This window comes from Furipterus horrens, unplaced genomic scaffold (genome assembly GCF_987537825.1).
Source record: "Furipterus horrens unplaced genomic scaffold, mFurHor1.1.pri manual_scaffold_12, whole genome shotgun sequence".
Lineage (NCBI taxonomy): Eukaryota > Metazoa > Chordata > Mammalia > Chiroptera > Furipteridae > Furipterus > Furipterus horrens.
Genome location: NW_028327182.1, coordinates 95869246 through 95886027, shown reverse-complemented (window position 1 = coordinate 95886027; position 16782 = coordinate 95869246).

Here is a 16782-nt window from a genome sequence, read left to right as displayed (position 1 = left end):
GCCCCCCCCGGCCCGGAAACTCTGTCCTTCCGGCGCGGGCGGGGCTCCCGCAACTCTCGCGAGACCCGGCTGCCCGCGGGACGCCCGCGGGACGCGGGGGCGGGCCCTTGCGGGCGGGGGTCCCTGTCCTGGGCACGTTGTTGGCAGCGAATGGCGCTGCTTGCGGGGGCGGGAGGGAGGGGGGTCGTGGGATGCTCTGCGGCCGCGGGCTGCACGGCCCCGGGGAGGGTTAGAGCGCGGGCTTCGCGTGCCCGTGTCGGTGCGGGCTGCGGGGGTGGCGGGGCTCAGGTGTGCGGCGCCCGCCGCGCGCACGTGCGGCTGCTTGTCTGCGGGCGGCTCCTCGCGGGCCTCCCGCCCCCGACCTCAGGGCCGTCCCGCCGGGGCCTTCTGTGGGGCGCGCCCTCCTGCCGGGCCCCTGCGGGGAAGCGGGGAGTGGAGGGGGCCCCCGGCCCGGCACCCCCACCCCATGTCCCCGGCGCTGCGCCCTGAGCCCGGGGCCCCGAGGGCTAAGTAAGCGTTTGGCCGTAACCGCCCTTTTAAAGGAGAAGGTAAGAGGCTCGGCCCCCCAAGCCTCGGTTGTCGGGGAGCAGAGGGTGCATTGAGGACAGCGTTCCTCCGCGGAGGAGGGCGGCCGCTGTCAGGTGGTTGGACAGAAGCCGCCGGCAGCGTGCGCCCCGGGGTGCGGTGGGGGGACCGCGCTGTGCGCCCCTGCGCCCCGAGCTGCGGCCGGGAGCACCTGCCCGCGCGCTTTCCCGTCACGGCCTCCGGACTCTACTTTGAGTGAAGGCGCCTTTATTCATTTTCGTGGGTAAAAGTTGGGATGAAGCCCGTCCGTGCCCCAAAGAGGCAGCCCGTGTGATGGCCGGGCTGTCGGGGCAGCCGGGGGCGCACGAAGCGGCCATCCCTCTGGGTTCCGCAGGGCCGGCCCCTGGTAACGGGGGACACGGGGACTCCAGTGACGACGAGGAGCGTCTGTGCATTTACCCAGACGAGTAAAACGTTAACTTGGTAGGGAGGGGTTGAGAGGGTTACAAAACCTCTGAATTAGGAGAGTGGATACACAAATAGCGTAAGGGAGCCTGTCCAAGGCAGGGGCGTGCCATTAGAAAGTCAGGAGAAGGGTTGTGCATTTCCGCCACGGGGTTTTGGAGGAGAGACGAGGCGTTCATGCCGGGGCAGTCAGGATAAGCTAATGCCACGGGAAATTTACGAGGGTAAGGAAGCAGGGAAAACACCCATTGTCCTGTGACGTCATCTTCGTTAGCACCTCGTCAGACCCCTAGTATTCTTGATACAACCTCAGGAGCCAGGACAGCAAAAATCCGTGCAAAACGATACCTAAAAAACTGGTCTGGGCACCCACTGCTCCCCAGAGCATCTCCCCGATTGGTGAGGCATCGGCGTTTCTTCTGGCTCAAGGGGCCTGAACTTTGGAGTCTTCCTCTTGACCTTAACAAATGGCCATTCATGCAGCAGCAACAACAAAGTTTACGTTTTCAGGTCCAGGAAAGCAGAGGAGAGGACCGCTCTTCCACGGACTCCGACAGGGCTCTCGTGCGCATAGAGTCCATTGGAGGAAACAGAGTTGGCGGTGCGGGGGGTTCTCGGTGGTGAGTTAGGGGTCTCTCCCATGGGCTGAGCAAGGAGGACCCCCTTCCCGCCGAGGTAGTGATGACAAATACGGCACCACTTCCTGTCGTGGGCGCAAGGCACGGCTCCGGCTCCTGGGGTCAGTAGTGTGTGTCGAGTGACCTGCGTGAGTCCTTCCTCTAGCCCAGCGGTTTCCGACCCGTGCGCGGAAAAGTTTTACAACATGCAACACCCGACCGTTTAGTCAGGGGCACTGGCCTGCTTTCCCTTAGACTGTCAGAAGGAAATGTGACAGCCGCCGACGCACCAATGGCCGTTCAGTGTGAACGACTCAGAATGACACCTATTTTTGTCAGATGGGCGAGGTATGTTTTTTGGCGTGCTGCAGAATTTGAGTCGTTAGTTTAGGTGTGCCATGAGATGGAAAGGTTGAAAATTGCTGTTCCAGCCTCTTGACTTCATTTTAAATAATATTTCTGTTAATTTTTACACTAGTAAGTCCACTCTTTTCTCAAAAGTTTCTCCCTTTCTTGAAATAAAAATTCCCATTAGAGAAGTTCAACCCATCTCCTCGTTGTCAGAAAACAGCTGAAGAGTAGAGGTGCTTGAGAAGAGCTCTCAATACGGCAGCTTTCTCAAGGGGATTTGTATTTAAAATAATTAGTTTGCCATCTCGAAGGACTCCAACCTATTTGGTGGTTTTTTAGCACCTACTAAAATACTAAGTGTGCCCATGGGCCACATAAAGGTATCTCTGCAGCTGTCTTACACATGTTAAATTAGTCTGGATATTGGAGCTCCTTATGGATTAGTTTTTCCTTGATTAAACGTCAGAGAATAGTTTTGAGCTTTAGCCCTCAAGTCACCTCATCTTATCTTCAGGTTTTCATTTGTGCGTAGATATGCTTAATTTTGAGGAAAATCTAAATGAAAAGGGATAACTGTCAATCAGGTAGTAGACCTTAAAGAAAAAGTTCCCTGATTTTCCCAGCATTCTCTCCAAATTCTGAATATTTTAAATCATTAATTACACATAAGAGATATGTAGCGTTAGTGCTAAATCAAAAGAATTATAAGTTATTTTTACTACACACTTTTCTTTAGTAAAATACTGACATTCCTAAGTAGAACCTATTATAACTCGCAATCTTCAGGAGCATTCTGAAGGCCTGGATCTTGTAATGGAGACAAGAACACTTCCTGAGCCTCACTCCTCATCTGGAAGATGAACAACACGCGTGTTCTTCCTTACCCGAGAAAGTCTTGTGAGCGAGTGAGGACATGTGAGAGAACGGTAGAGTTCTATGCAAATCGAATAAAATTCTGTTTCATTGGCATTTATCAAGCATCCATCAACTGATTTCGAGAAGAAGCAGTCCAGAAACATACAAGGCAGCACGTTTCCACGGGAATAATGAAGAGTTGGCCATACACTGACAATGCATTTTAAAGTAAGCAGTCAGGATGTCCCTGACTGTCTTAAATGGGAGTTAAAAGTAATGTTTTCTGTCTACTTTGAGCTGTCTGAAACTCGCATTAAACGTTTGTAAGACACCCATGACAGGGTTGTGCGGTTTCTGAACGTCTTAAAAACAGCCCCTTCAAGTCTTCCCGAGGAGGAAGTCTCCGATGGAAGCTTAAACCAGGCTACAATTGGAACCTTCCTGTGTGGGGTGAAGCAAGGGTGCAGGCTCCCCTTCATTTTCTCTAAACTTCACGGCTTTCGGTTTATCGGGCTCAGAAGGGCGAAGAGCCGAGTCTCTCCTGATAGCATTCGAAGCTGTGGCTCCAGAGGGTTTAGCCCTGCAGTCGCAGGAAATCTAGGTATTTTCAAATCGGAAGCTTGAAAAACTAAGCCATCCCCTCTGGCTTTTGCACTGATGCTGTGAAGTCCATTTGAGAAACATGTCCCTGTTTTGCTACTTGTTCAAAGCTGTAAGCGTGACTTGGCATTGAAATAAATTTTTCCTCCAAAACTCCCTACTGAACTACTACGTGGGTTATCTAAATGCAAGGTTCTGAGGTCTTCCTGAGTGTGTGATCCATTACAGCCATCAAGGCCCAAATAAAAGTAAAATTCCAAAGTAACAGCGACCTACAGCAAGTACTCTCATCATTTAAAATGATAATTCTAATGAGCAAATGTATCCTGTGGATAACTCTTCCACATGGTTCGTATAAAGATTTAAAAGAGATGATTTTACATGTGACTTAGTATTCATTTTTTAAGTTTTTTGTAGAAACACGTCTGTCTTCTTCAACAACTTCTAAGTGCTCTAGTGCTTATTGGAGGTCACCTACCTGTTACCATTTTGCCTTATATCTATTTACTGAAAAATCTTAACATTATACACACTATTGTGTAAACTACTTTTTATTTAAGATATTGTTAACCTTTTTTTCGTGTTACTGGTATTCTTTATATTACTTTAAACCCCTTTCTACTATGAAATAAAGTGTAAATATAGAAGAGGACATAAAACCTAAATATACACCTGAACGAATTTTGCATAAAAATTAACACCCAGGCAATCACCACTGAAATCGACAAGTTAAATATTTTGAGTTGAGCCTTGCAGGAAACCCCTAACTGCTCACACAGCATAGTTTTTAGTGGGGATGTACCATTCATTTGCAAATGCACTAAATTATCATTCTCTGCCATTTTGGGTTATGATGATTGCGATTCTGAAATTTTGTATCAGCTTTAAGTGCTTTCTTTATCAAAGGAAAGAAAACTTAGGGCTGGTTTCAAGCAAATGGGATTTTACAGTTTTGTCCAAAACAAGAAGTGGGAAGCTGTAGGGGTTCAGAGCTTACCTGTTGCTTATGGTCACATGACTGGTGCTCAAGGCCTAGATCCACACTCAAGCCACAGGATGGGAGGCAGGTCTGGGAACGCAAAAGCTGTCCCAGACACGCCCTGGAGAATGCCACTTCATTCCCATTGGGTGGAATGCTGCCATGTGGCCTTTTCACGAGCGCCTGCAGCACTCACAGCATTTTTTCTTAGTTCTCTTTTTTCCCTTTCTTTTTTTAGGGAAAGCTCTGGATGTCACCTCTGGGTCAGTGTAGTACAGAATAGGAACAACACATAGAGAAAGCAGTCAGATACTGAGGCTACCTTGAAAATTCAAGACCTTTGTAAATTTCTAAAAACTTTTTGAAGGACTTTGAACTTCATCAGAGTGTAAATTTGGAGTCTGAGCTAATCTAATTCATATCTCAAGGATCAAGAAGCCTTATTTGACATCGGCATTATGACTGTGGTACTCAATGGGAGATTGGAAGGAAAAGGGCAATTTTCACTCTGGGATAAAGAGATGGCCATTTCTGAGAAGAAGAGATTAAGGGAAAATGGAGGACTTAATGCCTGCTAATCTTGATCTTCTAGGAGTAGTAAAAACCACCTGCCAAGAGTACAGCACATTGGAAATGGAATTGCTGACTAGGAATCTGTGAAGGATTTTAGAAGATTCATTTTTAGGAAGTCCCCTAAAGATGGGCAATAGGTGAACAATAGAGATTGTCTAGCTGGAAGTCCATTTGGATGCAAATAGCCTGGTATTGCTGAATGATAATTAACCACAGTCTTGCTTTTTCTGATCTCATCTTTAAGCGCCTAAATTATAATGTAAAAAGGGAGAATTATCTGTTCCTGAAGACGGAGTCTACTTGGTTGATGGGAGATGTATTGGTATTGCTGATAGTGGCCAACTGCAGACTGGGCTCTGTGTGTGTGTGTGTGTGTGTGTGTGTGTGTGTGTGTGTGTGTATGGGTGTGTTTAATGGAGAGGTAAACTGAGTGGAAGGTTCTGAGTGGCTGGAAACCCTAGTGAAGGCAGAGTGACCATTTTAGTGCATTTCAAGAGCAAGCGCTAGAGAGCTGGAAAATAAGGAGGCTGTAAAAAATAATAAGAGCCCCTTCCACACACTGCTGGCTATTACCTTTTAGGCTCAAAGGCACGTTCAAACCCTCAAATTGAAGAGCAGATTTTCAGTCTGGGGTGTTCTTAGCCTTAGAAACCCCAACAACTGCCCTGGCTGCTGTGGCTCAGTGGATTGAGTCAGTGTATTGAGTGTCAGCCTGCAAGCCAAGGGTCGCTGGTTCGATTCCCAGTCAGGGCACATGACTCGGTTGCACATCAGGTCCCCAGTTGGGGGCACAAGTGAGAGGCAAGCACACAGTGATGTTTCTCTCCCTCTTTTTCTCCTTTCCCCTCTCTCTAAAAGTAAATAAACAAAACAACAAATAAATTATGAAAAAAAAGAAACCCCAACAATTGTACAGCAGTCCCTCTCTATATCGTGGTTCACTTATCACGGCCTCACTGTATCATAGGATTTTTTAAAATGCTATATTTAATTATCGCATATTTTTTGCTGTATCGTGGGATTTTGCGGTACTGTATACATATGTTGTTCAAGTTATGTAGGTTTAAGAGTGTAGAATATGTTTAAGAACATAAGTAGTGTTTATAAAAGTGGAAAAGGTTAATAAGGGAGTGGGAAAGGTTAATAAGCGACGGAACGGTTTATAGGTCTGTAGGAAGGATTTATAAAGCCTCAAAATATATACAAATACTAAAATAAATGTAAGGTTCCTACTTCATGGGTTTTCACCTGTCGCGGGGTGGGGGGCTCTAGAATGTAATACCCACAATAAGTGAGGGATCACTGTATTCCTTTCTCTTTCTTTGATCCTTACCTCTCCCTGTCTCCTCTCTCTCCTTTCTTCTTCCCTTTTTCTTTATTTCCTTCCTCCAACTCTCCCTTCTCTCCCATTTTCTTCTTCTTTTCAAAAGAATTAATTGGTTGCTTATGTCATGTTTTTATGGGGTATGAGTACAGTAATGAACAAAACAGACACACTTCCACTCTGACGGAACTTACGCAAACCACTAAGGAAGAACATACTATGTTAACACGGAGTAGCAGCCACAGAGGAACATACAGCCTTGTGCATGGTTGCTCGGACGGGGCGCACATGGTGACGGTGCTGAGAAATGGTGAGATTCTGGGCTGATTTTGAAGGAAGAACCTAGAGACTTGCTCATGGTTTGGATATGAGCTGTAAGACAAGGAAAGGACTTAGGGTTGGCACCAAGGTTTGGCCAGCTCTAGCGGATGATGTGACTAGACATCATTTAGGATGAGGAACGGGATAAGGAATATTTGGTTTTGGGTGCAGTGTGACTTTGGAGTTGATTGAATTCATGTAGTAGTCTGACACATTTCTGAGTCTTCTGAGGGTAACTCTATATTGCTCTGAGTGATCTCAGGAGGGTAGTCGCAGGAGGGGTCACTGGTGTTGAGAGATGAGCTTCAGGACAGTGGGATCTCTCTCCCGCTACAATGCATTCATCTTTCTCCGAAGAGGAGAGCCAGATTTCTGGCCAACCACACACCAGTGCTTCAGTCACTGCAGGAAGAGGACGAGAGCTGAGAATCATGAGGCAGAGACCCTTGTTCCTCACCCCTTAACTTTTCTTCCACAGCGAGGGTATTTGTGGAGTCGCTGGGTTCTCTACTCTAAGTGACTTATCGGGTAACTTGGGGGAGACTAAGCTAAGCACGCTGACCGTGGCCCTCTTTCCTCGGGAGCCTGAGCTGCTCACAGAGACTCGGCTCTTTGCCCCTGCTGTGTCCTGCCTGCTGGGCAAGCTGGCGACTTGGAGTCTAATGCCAGGATGACCTTGAATCTCCCAGGGAAGCAAGTCCTCGGACTTGGCCTCTATTAACTATGAAAGTGCAGTTCAGGTCTCTGTCTGCCATTCCTGGGTTCTGTACTTGTGCTCACTCAGAACCCTGGAGAGGGAGAAGAGCACTATGGATTGAGACCCCAAGAAAAGCAAGGAGCACGGTAGTCCTGGCACCTTCTTCTTCCCCGTAGTGGTTTACAGAACATACCCGCACATGTAGTCTCATCTGTGGCTGCCCTTCTGTGGGCGAAGGAATTAAAGTTTTACAAGTTACATGGCATGACCGAACTCAGTTACTAAAAGGAGCAGTGAGATATAAATCTCGGTTTCCTTACCACTAAACATATTTCTTCTTATAACTACAACTACTTTGGACATATATGAAGGACAGCTTTTCTCTGGGTCACTGGGGTAGCGTATACATTCATCAAAGCTTGAGCAGCAGCACCGGGAACCTCTGTCAACTTGTGAAAATAGAAACTTGCCATTATGTATTTTATTAGTTAAAGCCACACACATTTGTTCATCCATCTCTCATTTGAAATATGCCAGTTTTTGTATTTGTCTGAAATGTATTCAAATGCATTTTCCTTGACAGTTGCCCTTCATGGAGTATTTTTTTCTTAAGTGCCGAGTTTTGGTATTGACTTTGTTATGTTTGTTAACCTGGTGATATTTGTGACTCAACTAGGAAATGGATAATAACACCCCCAAACTGTTGAAGGATTTTTGTAGCAGGTGCTTTCTACCAAGTCTGTTTTAATCCCTCCATCTTGGCAGAATGCAGTACCTATTAATTACAACACAATTTTAAAAGTCTCCAGCTGCACAATGGAAACTATGTCGTGTGTATTTTTATGTGAAGGAAAACCTGATGTGCTCAGTGCCCAGGGGAGTCCTTATGGACAGAGCGCTGCACTGAACGGCGCTGGAGTGTTTCCTTGTGGCCGTAAACCCCCGGGACAGCCACGGCCCAAGTACACGCATAAAAGGAGTGGGGATTAGCTGCTGAGGTAGTACATATGCTACTAAGAGCAACTGTGCTATCTAGTTTTCAAGGCCTGTGCTAGTCAGACCCATCTTTCTACATTCCATCATGTTATTGTTTAAATGCTGTCATTCACATGTGAGGACCAGCTGTGCATATCAGACCCCAGCTGTCGCGCTGGGCCGCAAACAGGCCATCTGGTGCTCCGTTCCGGGTAGTTAAATTCCAGCCGGGGAGTTAACTTCATATCCAGCTGTGATAAAGTAAATTGAAGGCTGCATATTATTCCTCGGAAATTACTCCTTTGGGGTATTCCTCAAAATAAATTTTAACCAGAAGTGTCATTGATTGTTTCTACACTTTCAATTATAGCATTTACCAGAATGCAACCAAACAAAACTTTGTTTGGTCACCTCATATTTTTTGTATTAAACCAGATAATAGTTAAAGAATGAAGCTTTTTAATCTTCTTCAAATTATTTGTTTACAGGGACAGTCTGCAGTACAACAGCCTGCCTTCATTCATCTTTCTGAACAATGGGAAGAAAAATAAGGTAATCCGTAAAGGCAAAGACAGCAAAGGGGGTAGTTGGTTAGCCTGGTTTCCAGAATCAGTCTGTCTGTAGGTCTGTGAGACAGGAGGGAGCAGTGAAGTTTGCACGAAGTCACTGCTGTGCTCTGACACTCCTTTACCAGTTCCAAATGCTTTCTGAGGAAGGGCCTCAAAGTACTGCCTTGTATGCATGGTGAATCACGGAATCCCAAGGACGGATAAGGCCATGCAAAATTAGCCTACTCCAATGTCTTCGGGCATTTCTGTGTATAACTACATGGAATTATAGAATCAATCTGTGTTGCTTTTTAAAGGAGTTGACTTTTACTATAACTTATTGTAATATTTTCTTTAGTGATTGCTCTGTAGAAAATTTTATCTAAAGCAAATAACTCTAGGATATATTAATTACTGAGAAGACTAGAGTTATGGTTTATATTAATGTAAGTTAGCTGTCAAATAATTTAGGCAATATCTAGATAAAATGGCTTTATCTCTCTTTAAAACAAACTTACGTTATTCTCTTGTGTGGCTTCTGATTGGAAAAGCTATCCTTTTATCTCTCGATGGCTCTTTCTTCTGAGAGCAGCAATCGCTAATTTAAACACACAAAAAGGTGAAAGTGGTAAAAGACACTTGATTTTCTTTTCAAAATGTCTTTAGTTTCTTGACGTTTATCCAAGGAACGATAAGTTTTATGAAGCACGTACTAAGTTTAGAAGTCCTGCTCTCTTTATTACCCTTTATCATATTACTGTGAACTGAACTTCCCATATTTTCCAGTGTCAACCTTCCATTTGAAATGTATACTGATTAAATAGAGCACTTCATAATTTCCGCTTCTTTCTTTTTAAATACAAAGATAGGACTGTGCAACACTGTGATCACCTTGTTTGAATCGATGCTCTATCAGGTTAGGATTTCATCTGTATATAGCTTGTTTGATCTTAATAAGCTTCCTTTAAAAGTTCTCATTACTTCAGTAATTCATTCTATGTCACTGTACATTTCATCCCATCTTTCAAGGTCTTCCTCTCATTAAACAGGTTCGGTGGCATTTCAGGTTCAATAACTATTGAGGATAAATGGAAAGAAAATCTGGCTAAGAGGAAGCCTAAAATCCATTAGGTTATTTAAACATGAGACGCTTCTATACAATGAGATTCTTAGATATTAGAATAGAAATTACCCTCTTTGGTCTGTTGGTTATAAATATTCTCACTTACCTGACATGAACAAAATGTGATAACTTCAGAAAACCTGGGAAAGAAATAGATGGCTTTAGAAGCTCGTTCCATGAACACAGGTATGACACAGACCACACTGGGCATGAAGTGATTACATGTTAACCTTCGGAGTCGCTGTTCCCAGGGCAGAAGAGACTGTTTAGTGGTGGTAAATAGGAAATACCATGGCACATTGGCGTCTGCCCAGTGGAGGTGTCACAGGCCCCTCTTCCCATCCGAGTGACTTAAAAGCCCAAGCCTCCTTCCACGCGACCACCAGAGAAGTGCAGACCCTCCGAGAAGTTATAGACATCCAGGACTCAGGTAAGAAATACAGAGCTGGAGCACCATAGTGCCATGCCCAGAGCCTAGCAAGAAGAGCAAACCTTTCATATAAATTAGCTGATATTGACTAATCAGTTGATACATGTATTTCGTTTTCCTTTTCTTTCTCTCTCTTTTTGAGCAAGAGCAAGCAAAGGCTTAGGCTTATTAAGGGAGCTCACATCCACATTCGCGGAGCCGGAGAAGCGCAGCCGAGGGGTTAGGCTGTGTTCCCTGGAGTCCGTCTACACACGTTTCAACCCACTCCATAGACTTTATTGTATGTTACGTAGAACTCTGTGTGCAAAGCGTGGAAAGCTTTCATTCCTGGGTGTGGATCTCATCGTCTTCAGCGCATCCTTTATCACCTTCCTTTCCGGCAGAGGAGGCGTGTGGGCGGGGCCCGCAGCTCTCAGGGTCCAGGCGCCCTCCCGTTTAGAGCAGATGGGTCAGAACTGAATGGAGCGAATATCACTCCTGGACCTTATCTTTACTGTACATACACTTGGATTTGTTTGCTCACATCTGCCTCTGATGAGCTGGATTCAGAAAAGCATGTACGTAGAGACAGAGCATCCTGGCACTTGCTCTATAAGTATTTTTTTCTTCTAATGAAAACTTGGCTATTCCCAGATGATGACCATTATTATTTTCAATTTATTTACTTTCAGTAAGGCAAATAAATTATATTACATCTGTATCTATAGCTATCTGTATATTTTATAGAAGTTATTTAAGTGTGTCACATATATATGTATAAGTCCATGTTTGGTTTTCATTCCTAGTACCAGACATACATGAAACACACATTAATGGCACAGAGAGAAAAGGAAGCATCTGCCGACGGGGGCCTCTGGAAAATAGCTGAACAACCCCCACATTCGGCTCTGTTGCCTCCCTCTCCTCCCGAGGGAGACTTGGGCCGTGGTCACTCGCTTCTCCCAAAGGCAGGCCGAGCAGCGCGCCACAAGCCTGCGTTCCGTCTGGGGTCCCCTCCCCTCCTGTCCGCTGTGACAGCCTCACTCCTCGCTCTTCCGTAGGAAATCCAGCTCCCGGTCCCTCCCTGATGGGGGCTGGGTGGGGCTTACCGGTGTGTGGTGTCCGTCCTGCTCAGTGTGACTTAGCTAACGACCAAATTCTCAGCCGAGCCAGTCGGTTTTTTACTGAGATTCTTGCACGTTTGTACTCCAGTGTGTGTATGGAATACTGTTCTTGTGCGTCCTTAACTACAGAAAGATTAAGGAAGGAAAAGGGCACGTGGGAGCTTTAACCTACCTAAGATTCATTGAAATAGTAGATTCTGCTGCATTTCCAGTCCCAGGCGGGGACAGTGAAACACGCTTTAGATTCGTGTTCGTCACGGTTTGTGTCCCCGGCCGCCCAGAGAAACCGAGGTGCTGGTGAGGCCCACGCGCCCCGACGCCGGGCCACCGCTGCCCCCGGCTCTGCTCCGACCCTGCTGCGGAGGCGGCCGCTGCTCCCCTTGTTCTCTGACCCCACAGATCTATCTGGCAGTGTGCGTGCGTAAATATGATGGACTATGGAATACGTTTAGGAGCACAGAGACAAATATCTATGAGCGCTATCGTTATTATTTTGAACAAATCCTTCCAAATTCATTTTTTCTCCCCCCAGAGGCGAAAGAGGGTTAAAGACAGTAAATCGGGGTGTGCAGAGACATAACCAGTAATCCCTCGCTCTTCGTCACTGAGCTCTGGCCAGAGAAGTCTCCCGGACATTGAGTAGGATAACAGGAGGCCCCTTCAGCTGACGGAGCTCCCAGAAGGGACCCAGAGTATCTGGCACCACACCCTCGCTGTGATGTATCCGTGGTTTTGTCACAGGGGAAAAAACAAACACACTTGGAGAGCATTAGGAGGGAGCGAAGCCACCTGGCTAGCCACTCAGAAGAAAGGAAGAAGGTGGGGGAGGAGGTATTTGGTTTAGGCCTGGAGAGACGGGCGGCGTTTTAAGCAAAGATAGATTTGGCAAAGAAAAACTATTCTTTCCCTTTGCATCTAAAGCAGCGGTTCTCAACCTTCCTAATGCCGCGACCCTGTAATACAGCTCCTCATGTTGTGGGGACCCCCAACCATAACTAAGCATAGTGCTGAATCACAAAAACAGTATGTAATTATGTATGTGTTTTCCGATGGTCTTAGGCGACCCCTGTGAAAGGTCGTTCGACCCCCAAAGGGGTAGCGATCCACAGGTTGGGAGCCGCTGACCTAAAGGCTATTGTTTTTGAACTTTCACTTTCATAAATTAAACAGCGGTTTTTTTTTTTTTTTTGTGTGTGTGTGTGTGTGTGTGTGGTGGAAAGCATGTGGACTTCGGCGCTATCCACCCCAACACCGTCGGTCCATGGCCGGGTGGCCTTGGGACAGCTCACTAAATGCCCTTTCCTTCCCTGAGCCCAGGACTCTATATTAGGTTTGTTTAGAGTGGGTTGGGGATCTGGATGAAATCTCCTTTAGGGACCACATCCTGTAAATAAACACTCGATAGCAACGGGCCACTTTCTCCCGGAAGGACCCATTTTCACTGGTGCTGATACCTCACCCACATGTGTACAGTCATAAAATGTAGCAAAATAACTGGTCCTCCATGGAGCCTTAAAAGGAAATCTGTTTGATTTACAGGTCTTTTTTTAACCTTTACATTCCACAGGGAGCTATTTTAAAAGGAAGTACTTCTACAGAGCTCACGTGCAAGATTTTGCAAGTGGTTGCATTTAGAGGGATACATGATGTGTTTCTCCCAATGGACCTCTCAAGAATTAGGTCAGTGTGTATACACTGTTCCCCCTACTTAGGCTTTGATAACTTCTAAATGGACAATTAACTTTTTGTTTTTATTATGCAAAAGCCCCCTCTCCCTACTCACGAAGAATGAGGCAAACCCCCCTAGAGTGTACCTGAAGGGCATTATGGGTTTGGGGACTGAAATGCACACAGAACTAGCTATTGTCAGCTACGGGGGCTATTTTTGAAGGTGTCATGTTCACAGATCGCTGCATGAAACTTCTGAGTTGACATGGAGAAAAATTTCCAACCTTGGTGCTGTTGGTTTGACCTTGGGGTGAGGAAAGTTAAAAGAAAACCATTCACTGTAAATGGTGAGAAAGTTAAAACACAGACCTATAAAATGCCTGATTGTGACTTTTGCTGAGGTTCACCATTTGTACTTATTCTCTGCAGCCATATGCCTGAGATAAGTTTGATGTCACAAAATGGCAACGTTTACAGTCAATGAAAATCATTCTGAATCGGCCCTCACTAAGGGTATTCTAACAGAGCAAATAATTGTATCTGAATGAATTACTCATTAATGATGTCTGCAGGGCTTGGCTGAGTTTCTGCAGCGATAGGTTACCTCAGACAGAAAATCGGGGCTAGACTGACTATGACTTGGTTGCTACCTTCAATAATCCAAACCGTCTCCTCCAGATGAGGTCTTTCCACGGCGGTGGGGAGCGAGCTCATCTTGGGTTGTCTGACCTGCTTCTCTATCATACGTTCTCGCGTAACTGAACTGTCTTTTTTTATCTAAACTGGGCACATTTAACGGTTTTCAGGAGGGTGAGGGTGCAGCATTCTCATTTATGATGTTATTCCATTTATGGTCACTATGGAGAGGCAGTCGCTTTTCTGTAAGTGCTTTCTGCCACTATGCGTGTCATTCTACCCGCGTCCGTATCTCTGACACCCGTGTGCTGCTTATAATTGCTTGGGAGCAGCCTCCTGAGAGTTTTTCTGCTACGTTGCAGTTTCCTTTGGTGCCCAGCCCTGTCTGCTCCCTCCTCCTCTCGGACATGACCCTCTTGGGTCATTTCCATTCTTCCTGTCCGACAGTGTCCTGCTTCCAATGAACAGATGCACTTCGGAATTCTTGGGTGGCACTAATTTGTGGTACTACTTTTACAGTTCATCAAAGTCAGTATTACATACACATTTTTAATTCACTAGAAATATTCCATTAAAGTTAACCATCAGAGTTATACATGGAATGATACTTGATACAATTTTATTCATGCTTCCTTTAACTTCTCCTCAAAACTTGAACATTCCGCACACTGCCTTTTGTCTCCCGATCTTTTCTCTCCCAGTAGTTACAGAGACTAAATCTAATTTATCTTATTTTCCAAACCTGGGGTGACAAACTACAGTTTTCAAGCCAGATCTAGTCAATCACCTGTTTTAGATCGGTCCATCAGCTAAGAGTGGTTTTTGCATTTCTAACTAGTTGATAAAAAACCAGGATACACATTTTGAGTCATGGAAAAATTACGTGAAGTTAAAATGTCCGTGTCTGTAATCCATGTCCCACTGGCACGCAACCGCGCTCTGCCGTTTGCGTGTTGTCTGTGGCTATGGCGGAGCAGCTGAGTAGTCGTGACCCAGAACGGTGCCCACGAAGCCTGAACACTTCCTGCCCAGCTCTGAACAGAGGAAGGTTTACAGGCCCCTAACCTGACGTATTAGACCATGCTTTTATTACTCGTCAGAGCCCTCCAGGAAGACCTCGGGGATGAGTAAATAAATTGGCAGTTATTATTAGTGAACTTAAGCAGTTTAGATAATGTAAGCAGTAAGAGCATGTAAAATTAGGACTGGTCATTGGCATGAAGCGGAGAGCTCCGGTCGGATACCGTCTGCTTCCTTAGTCCTGGACCCAGGTTGGTACTCGCAGGGCACAGTCCACGTGAGGACGGTCAGCCTTCTAGATCCTGGGAGAGACCGAGAAAGCAGGTAAATCCCAAGGACACTACGACTTTCATTTCACTTCATTTCACTTCACTTGGAAACGAAATTAAACTTTTAAAAAATGAATTTAGAAACCCTAACATCAATTTCAAGAATAAACCAATGAAAAGAAAGAAGGATTTCATATAAATAAGGCGATCTCTCAGGATTTGGAAAATAAAGAATTCTGATTTTTTTTTAAAGCAGGCGTCTTAATATAAAACCCACCTCCTCACCTTGGGTTAGAAAATGAGTGTGCATAGAATAAAGCTTCATACGTGTGAAAAAAAAGGAGCTGGACAAGAAGGCTTCAAACAGCCCTAATTAAGAGGCATCTGGGATGACTGTTCTCTTATTCTGACAGCCTTTGACCCCTAAGGAGGGACGGCAAGCATGGGAAGGAAAACGGCAGGCGTCCCCGAGGCTGGCCTCCCGACCCCCACTTGGCTGTGCCGGGGAGCTGCCGACGCGGCCGGCGAGCAGGCAAAGGCTGTCATCGGGGAAAGGAATCTGCTCTCCTTTCATTTCCATGCGTCCGCCATTCGCTTCTGGTCTTCGGAGAGTTTTCACAGGACTTTGGACGCTTAATACTGATTTTAAATACAAAAGACCACTTTCTGTGCTTATAGTGAATCCAGGAGAGAGGTTACTTTTTCCTGAAAAAAATTCACAGGTTTTCATAGCATTTCGTTAGCAATATGTACTAAAATGTAAACTTGCCCTTGATTGCAAGCCGCTGTTCCTTAGTGGGCGTGCATTTAGTGTTCTGTTGGCGAGGAGAGAATATAGCATTACCCCTGCTTCATACAAGTGGCGTGGAAATAACTATCTAAGTGAATATAGCCAGTAATACTTGCTGCAAGCGTGGCCCCGATATACAAGTCCAGAGCAGGGGGGAGTCCTGTAGGTCTGGAGTAATCATGGGAGAATTCGCAGGTAAACTGGTTCTTGAAGGACCTGTAACGTGTAAGAATTGGGAATGAGCAATTCAAGTAGAAAGCGCGACAGGAGAAATACTATGGCAGCGTCAAAATATGGGAAGTTTTTAGAAAATTATATATAACGTGATGATGTTTTAGGCTATATGAAAGGAAATAAATCCCCATGGCAGAATAAAGCCATTATAGTAGGTAGCATGAAATAAAGTTCACATGGTATGTTTTCTTGTTTAAAATCTATGCAGATTAAACTTTAGTGAACAAAAAACACTAAAATAAAATTTCATAGTAGTTCTGATACAAGGCAGAAGCTACAGTAAGCATCGGTTCTCGGAAGCGCGGTGACTGATACGCTGTCTAGATGTGCCCGGTGAAGTTCACGAGGCTGTGGGAAAGGTGTGTTAACCGGAGCACGCCATGGTCTCCAACACCGTGAGGTTCTCTCTGCCAAAGACGAGGGAAGTGAGGAGGCCAGGCCTTCGGGAAGAAACTTCCTTGCACAAAGAGCACAGCATTCTTGATAGATCTGTATGGGGTTGTTATCACTTGCCCAGCTTGGTGATTGCTCATAACTCCCATTGCTCAGCCTTGTAGGTAAAGCCACAGATTACTTGGCTACAGAGACATGAAAATAATGCATATATACAACTTCACGGGAGGATGTCTCAGGAGGAGGCCAGCAGAGCAAAAACTTGGGCGCCAAGACTTTGGATATC